Genomic DNA, 6883 nt, shown 5'->3' on the forward strand with positions numbered 1-6883 from the left:
TCAGCTCCCTGCAACTCTTGCTGTCTGTTTGCCCACAATGCCCACCCTCTCCCCAACTGTCCTTTATTCCCATCAACCTGGTAGATATCTACACAGATTTAAAGACTCAGCTCAAGTTGACTCCCTGAGAAGCCTTTTCTATCTCCTCCAGGTGAACCTATCCCTCCCTGCTTTGTGCCCCCCTAATACCCCACACGGGCTTCTTTCTCCATTGTAACACACTGTTGCATCTACTTTTTATGTCTTTGTTTCCCCCCACTAGACTAGGAACTCCTTGAGGGAAAACAAAATCTCTATGTTCTCAATGCCTGGTGCATAGTATATGCTCAATAAATACTTTTCTGAATGAATCCAGTAAACAAAATACTTCCCTGTCTTTGGCCTTTGTGAAACAAGCAGCTAGACCTTCCAGGAGGGGCTTCTTTGAGCCTCTACAAGAGTCAAATTAAGTAAGTAATTCATTGGGTTGTCTGCCTTTGTAGATCTGAGGAGGCCAAACTCCACCTAATTTTCCCTACCCTGAGGCCCATCTGGTTCTCACCCAACAACCTCATGAGCACATCCAGATGGTCCCTCTAACATGAGCACTGCCAATGACATGTAGGACAGTCTCACACAATCTCATACTCGTATCTCTCTTCTGCGATCTTAATCCCCAAACCCAATTTTGCCTCTCCTTTAACCCTTTGTCCCCACCACAGTTTTATCCTTCATCCATTCCTATAACATCTCCCTTGTTTATTCCCCAAACTTTATCTTCTTGCCCTCAAACCTTCATCCTATGCATAAGCATAATCATTCCACATAAAAGCTATTGAGACTAGGCATGGTGGCACATGCCTGTAATCCTAGCACTTTGGGAGGACAAAGCAGGAGGAATGCTTGAGGCCAGGAGTTCAAGACCAGCTTGGGCAACATAGCCAGACCCCCATCTCGATGGAAAGTAAAAAAAAAAAAAAAAAAAGTTAGCCAGGTGTGGTGGCCTGCACCTGTAGTCCTAGCTACCTGGGAGACTGAGGCTGGAGGATCCCTTGACCCAAGGAATTCAAGGCTGTGGTGAACTATGATCGTGCCACTGCATTCCAGCCTAGGTGACAGAGAGACCCTGTCTCTCAATATATAAATAATTTTTTCAAAAAGTTATTGAACATCTATGATGTCCAGATCCTGTGCCAGGCACTGAAGATAAATAGAGAAATAGAAGGTAAATAGAGATAGGTATAGTCTCTGCACAGGGGAAACTCAGGGAGGCCAAAGAGATAATATATAATATGTAAATACCAACCCAGTCTATCAATAAGCATTGGCCTCAGGTTTTGGAAGGGTCAGTTCCATGGACTGTGGAGGTGGTCAAAAAATGCTTTGTGTGTGTGTGTGTGGAGATGGGGTCCCACTATGTTGTCCAGGCTAGTCTCAACACCAGGGCTCAAGCAATCCTCCCACCTCAGACTCCCAGAGTGCTGGGATTACAAATATGAGCCACCACGCCCAGCTAAAAGAATGCTTCTTGAAAGAGACAGGGCTTGACTGGGATTTGAGCTGGGAAAAAAGTTCTTGAACAAGTTCAAAAAAAAGGAAATCAAAATTTCAGATTGAGTTAGTGGCTCAAGGAAAGACCCAGGAGTCAGCAAATGCAGTGTTTTAAGAGACCAATAACTAAATGATTTGGGCTGGAGTGGAACACAGGTGTAGGAAAAGCAGGAGGTGACTAGGAAGACAGTTTGGTGGTAGACAGTGGGAGGTATAATTACCAGGATTAGAAATTGGGACAGTGGCAGGTAAGCAAGAAGGTGAGGAATTCTGTGTTCAGGAGGAAGAGGATTAACATGTAAATATCATTTTATAAAGGTTCATGTGGCAGCTGTAAGGAGACGGGTTGGAGTGGGGACAGATTCATGGTAGGAAGTCTATCATGATCTAGGTGGTAAAATAGACTGAAACTATGGGATGGAGGAGAAAGATATTACAGGAGAAGAACCAGTTAGAGCTGGATGTTAATGAGAAAAGTCAAGGATAAGGCCAATGTTTTGAGCCCATGACTTTGGGTATACACAAATGCCAGTGATAAAAAATGGAAAGCTTAAAGAAGGAAACTGAGACAAATGACTGACTTTGGTCATCGACAAATCTTTATGAACAGTGGTGGGTATGCGATAAAGGAAGAGATGTCCAGCAAGTAATGGCAAATCCAGACTTGGAACTTTTGAGAGAAGTCAGATATTGAGGAGGAGATGAGGGAGCCACCTGCATGGAAGAGGAGACCTGCAAGAGCAAAGGATGTGGAGGGAAGAGCAGGACTGAGCCTTGAGATCCGCCTTTTCAGGAGGAGGAAGGGGGCCGGGCGCCGTGGCTCATGCCTGTAATCCCAGCACTTTGGGAGGCCGAGGCGGATGGATCACCTGAGGTCAGGAGTTCGAGACCAGCCTGGCCAACATGGTGAAACTCCATCTCTACTAAAAATACAAAAATTGGCCGGGCACGGTGGCTCACGCCTATAATCCCAGCACTTTGGGAGGCCAAGGCAGGTGGATCATGAGGTTAGTGGTTTGAGACCAGCCTGACCAACATGGTGAAACCCCATCTCTACTGAAAATACAAAAAAATTAGCTGGGCGTGGTGGCGGGTGCCTGTAATCCCACCTACTCAGGAGGCTGAGGCAGGAGAATTGCTTGAACCCGGGAGGCAGAGGTTGCAGTGAGCCGAGATTGCACCACTGCACTCCAGCCTGGGCAAAGGAGCAAGACTCTGTCTCAAAAAAAAAAAAATACAAAAATTAGCCAGGTGTGGTGGTGCACACCTGTAGTCCCAGCTACTTGGAGGCTGAAGCACAAGAATCGCTTGAACCTGGGAGGCAGAGGTTGCAGTGAGCCGAGATCACAGCCCTGCACTCCAGTCTGGTGACAGAGTGAGACTTTGTCTCAATCAGAAAAAAAAAAAAAGAGAAGGAAGGGGAAAGAAGAGAGAGCCCACCTGGAGGTTAGGAGGAGAACCAGCACAGGGACGAAGCAGCCAGTGGCAGACAGAGGTTCGAGGCTTAGGAGGTTGGTATTGTCTGGTATCCTGTAAGTTTGTATTCTTACGGTTTGTATGCACAGGAAGAAAGTATGTAAAGAAATACACCAGATTGTTAGGAGCGGTTAAAAAACAAAAAACAAACAAAAAAGTGGTGAAAAGGAGCTGAGGATATTCCCTTCTATTGTCCATGAATTTTTACAATTAGTAGTGATTATTTTAATAATTATCCCCACTGCCACTCCAGCCAAAAAGCAGTGGTGACAAGTCACTTTGCTCTCCCACATCTCTCTCTCTCTCTCTCCAGCCATGCCTCTTCGCTCCTTCTCAGCACCCCGTCTCTCCCCCAGCACACCCCTAATCTTTCCACTCCAGGCTTTAAACTCTTTGCCATAGTTTCCTCCAAGTGTTGGTCAGCTACTCTTTGTGGGGAGAAGAGTAAACTGTCCCAGGGGCCAACATAAAAAGAGAGCTTGTTTCTGCCTCTAATGTTTTGTTCATGGTGGTTCCCGTACCTGTTACTTTCCCTCCACTTATTGTTTCCAGCATTTTTTTTTTTTTTTTTTTTTTTTTTTTTTTTTTTTTTGAGACAGAGACTCACTGTGTCGCCAGGCTGGAGTGCAGTAGCACAATCTCGGCTCACTGTAACCTCCACCTCCTGGGTTCAAGCGATTCTTCTTCTCAGCCTCACAAGTAGCTGGAACTACAGGCGCATGCTACCGTGCCCATTTAATTTTTGCCTGTAGTCCTGGCAACTCAGGAGGCTGAAGTGGGAGGATCACTTGAGCCTAGGAGGTGGAGGTTGCAGTGAGCTGAAATTGTGCCTGTGCACTCCAGCCTGGGTGACAGAGTGAGACCCTGTCTCAAAAATAAAAATAGTAACATACAAGAGTGGTTTCTTAGTTATGACAATTGACCCGTCATGTGAGATGAGAACATCAGGAGAAGCAAACTGGGGGAGGGGAATACAAGAACTCTCTGTTGTCTTCATTAATTCTCTGTAAATCTAAAATTATTCCAAAATAAAAAGTTTATTAAGAAAATACATTAGCAACATGGAAAATGCTTATGATATAATATTAAATGAAAAAAAGGATGACAGGTATCTGCTCAGGGTAAAAAAGAAGACAAATGGGGAGAGAAGGAGGAAGTGAGAGTTGGCTTCCTCCTACCTGTCCCACCTCGTCTCAACTCCCTGATTCCAGTCTTGCTGATGCAGCCGCCCAAAGGAGTATCTGCCACTTTATTTCCTGCCAGTTCAAATCCCATCCCATCAGCTCTCATTAAGAAACCCTTTCTGGCCGGGCATGATGGCTCATACCTGTAATCCCAGCACTTTGGGAGGCCAAGGCGGACGGATCACCTGAGGGCGGATCACCTGAGGAGTTCGAGAGCAGGCTGGCCAACATGGTGAAACCCTGTCTCTACTAAAAATACAAAAATTAGCCGGGCATGGTGGTGGGCACCTGTAATCCCAGCTACTCAAGAGGTGAGGCAAGAGAATCACTTGAGCCCGGGGGGCAGAAGTTGCAGTGAGCCAAGATCAAGCCATTGCACTCCAGCCTGGGTGACAGAGCAAGACTCTGTCTCAAAAAAAAAAAAAAAAAAGAATAAGAAGGAATAAAAAGGATAGAAAGGAAGGCAGAGTACTGATGACATCTGATCCAGCCACACCTTAATCCTATTGACCTCAGACTTAGCTCTATGAGCCAATAAATCCCCTTCCTACTTTATTTTTGAAATTGTAAATTGATAATTTATAATTAAATTTATGGGATACAAAGTGATGTTACAATTTATGAATACAATGTGGAATAATTAAGCTGGTTAACATATCCAGTACCTCAAATACTTAACATTTTTGTGGTGAGAACATTTGAAATTTACTCTCTTGGCTATTTTGAAATGTACAATACTCTATTATTAACTATATTCACCATGCTGTGCAATAGAACTCAAAAGTATTTTTAAAATCCTCCTGTCTGACTAAAATCTGATGCCCTTTGATCACCATCTCCCCCTTCCCCACAACCCCCAGCCTCTGTAACCACCATTCTACCTTCTGCTTCTACGGGTTTGTTTTAGATTCCACATATATGTGAGAACCTGCAGTACTTGCTTTCCTGAACCTGACTTAATTCACTTAGCATAATATTCTCTAATTCCATCTATGTTGTCACAAATGTCAGAATGTCTTTCTTTTCTGTTGTTGTTCTTGTTTTTTTTGTTTGTTTGTTTTTTGAGACTGAGTCTCACTCTGTCACCCAGGCTGGAGTGCAGTGGTGCAAGCTCGGCTCACTGCAACCTCCACCTCCCCGGTTCAAGTGATTCTCCTGCCTCAGCCTCCTGAGTAGCTGGGATTACAGGCACCCACCACCATGCCCAGCTAATTTTTATATTTTTAGTAGAGACGGGGTTTCACCATGTTGGCCAGGCTGGTCTTGAACTCCTGACCTCAACTGATCCATCCACCTCGGCCTCCCAAACTGCCAGGATTACAGGTGTGAGCCACCATGCCTGGCCGAGAATGTCTTTCTTTTTTAAGGCTTCATAGTATTCCTTTCTGTAAGTATGCCACATTGTCTTTATCCACTCGTTTGTTGATGCACAGTTAAGTTGATTCTGTAACTTGCTATTGTGAATGGTGCTGCAGGGAACATGGGGTATAGACATCTCTTCGACAAACTGATTTTAAACCTTTTTGGTAAATACCCAGAAGTGGGATTTCAAGATCATATGGCAATTTTATGTTTAGTTTTTTGAAGAACCTCCATACTGTTTTCCATATTGACTATACTAATTTATATTCCCACCAACATTGTACAATTGTTCCCTTTTCTCCACATTCTTGACAACATTTATCTTTCATATTTTTGATAAAAGCCATTCTGACCAGTGTGAGATGATGTCTCATTATGGCTTTAATTTGCATTTCCCTAATGATTAGCAATATCGAGTATTTTTCATTATATCTGTTAGCCATTTATATGTATTCTTTTGAGAAATGTCTTTATCCCTGGAATGCAAGGAGGGTTCAACATATGCAAGTCAATAAATGATATGCCACATTAACAGAATAAATGACAAAAATCATATGATTATCTCATCAGAAGCAGAAAAAAATTGACAAAATTCAACATCCCTTAACCATAAAAACAATCACCAAATTAGGTATACAAGAAAGGTAGCTCAACAATAAAAGCTATCCAGAGATGCTGACAGCTAACAGTGACTCAGCAGTGAATAACTGAAAGCCTTTCCCCCAAGATCTGGAACAAGACAACAATGCCCACTCAACATGGAATTGGAAGTTCTAGACAGAGCAATTAAGCAAGAAAAAGAAATTGGCAATAGATTTAACCAAGGAGACAAAAGACTTATACAACGAAAACTATAAGGTGTTGATGAAATAAACTGAATAAGACACAAATAAATGGAAAGATATTTCATGTTCATGGTTCAGAAGAACTAATATTACTAAAATGTTATACTACCCAAAGTGATCTACAAATTCAATGCAATCCCTATGAATATCCCAACATCACTTTTCATAAAAATTAAAAAAAAATCCAAAACTTCATATGGGGCTGGACATGGTGGCTTACACCTGGAATCTCAGCACTTTGGGAGGCCGAGGTGGGAGGATCACCTGAGATCAGGAGTTCGAGACCAACCTAGCCAACATGGTAAAACCCCATCTCTGCTAAAAATACAAAAATCAGCCAGGCATGGTGGCACTCACCTGTAATCTCAGCTACTTGGGAGGCTGAGGGACGAGAATCACTTGAAGCTGGGAGGCGGAGGTTGCAGTGAGCCTTGATTGCACCACTTGCACTCCAGTTTGGGCCATAGAGTGAGACTCCACCTCAAA

The sequence above is a fragment of the Pan paniscus genome, chromosome 19, assembly GCF_029289425.2.
Source record: "Pan paniscus chromosome 19, NHGRI_mPanPan1-v2.0_pri, whole genome shotgun sequence".
Taxonomy (NCBI): domain Eukaryota; kingdom Metazoa; phylum Chordata; class Mammalia; order Primates; family Hominidae; genus Pan; species Pan paniscus.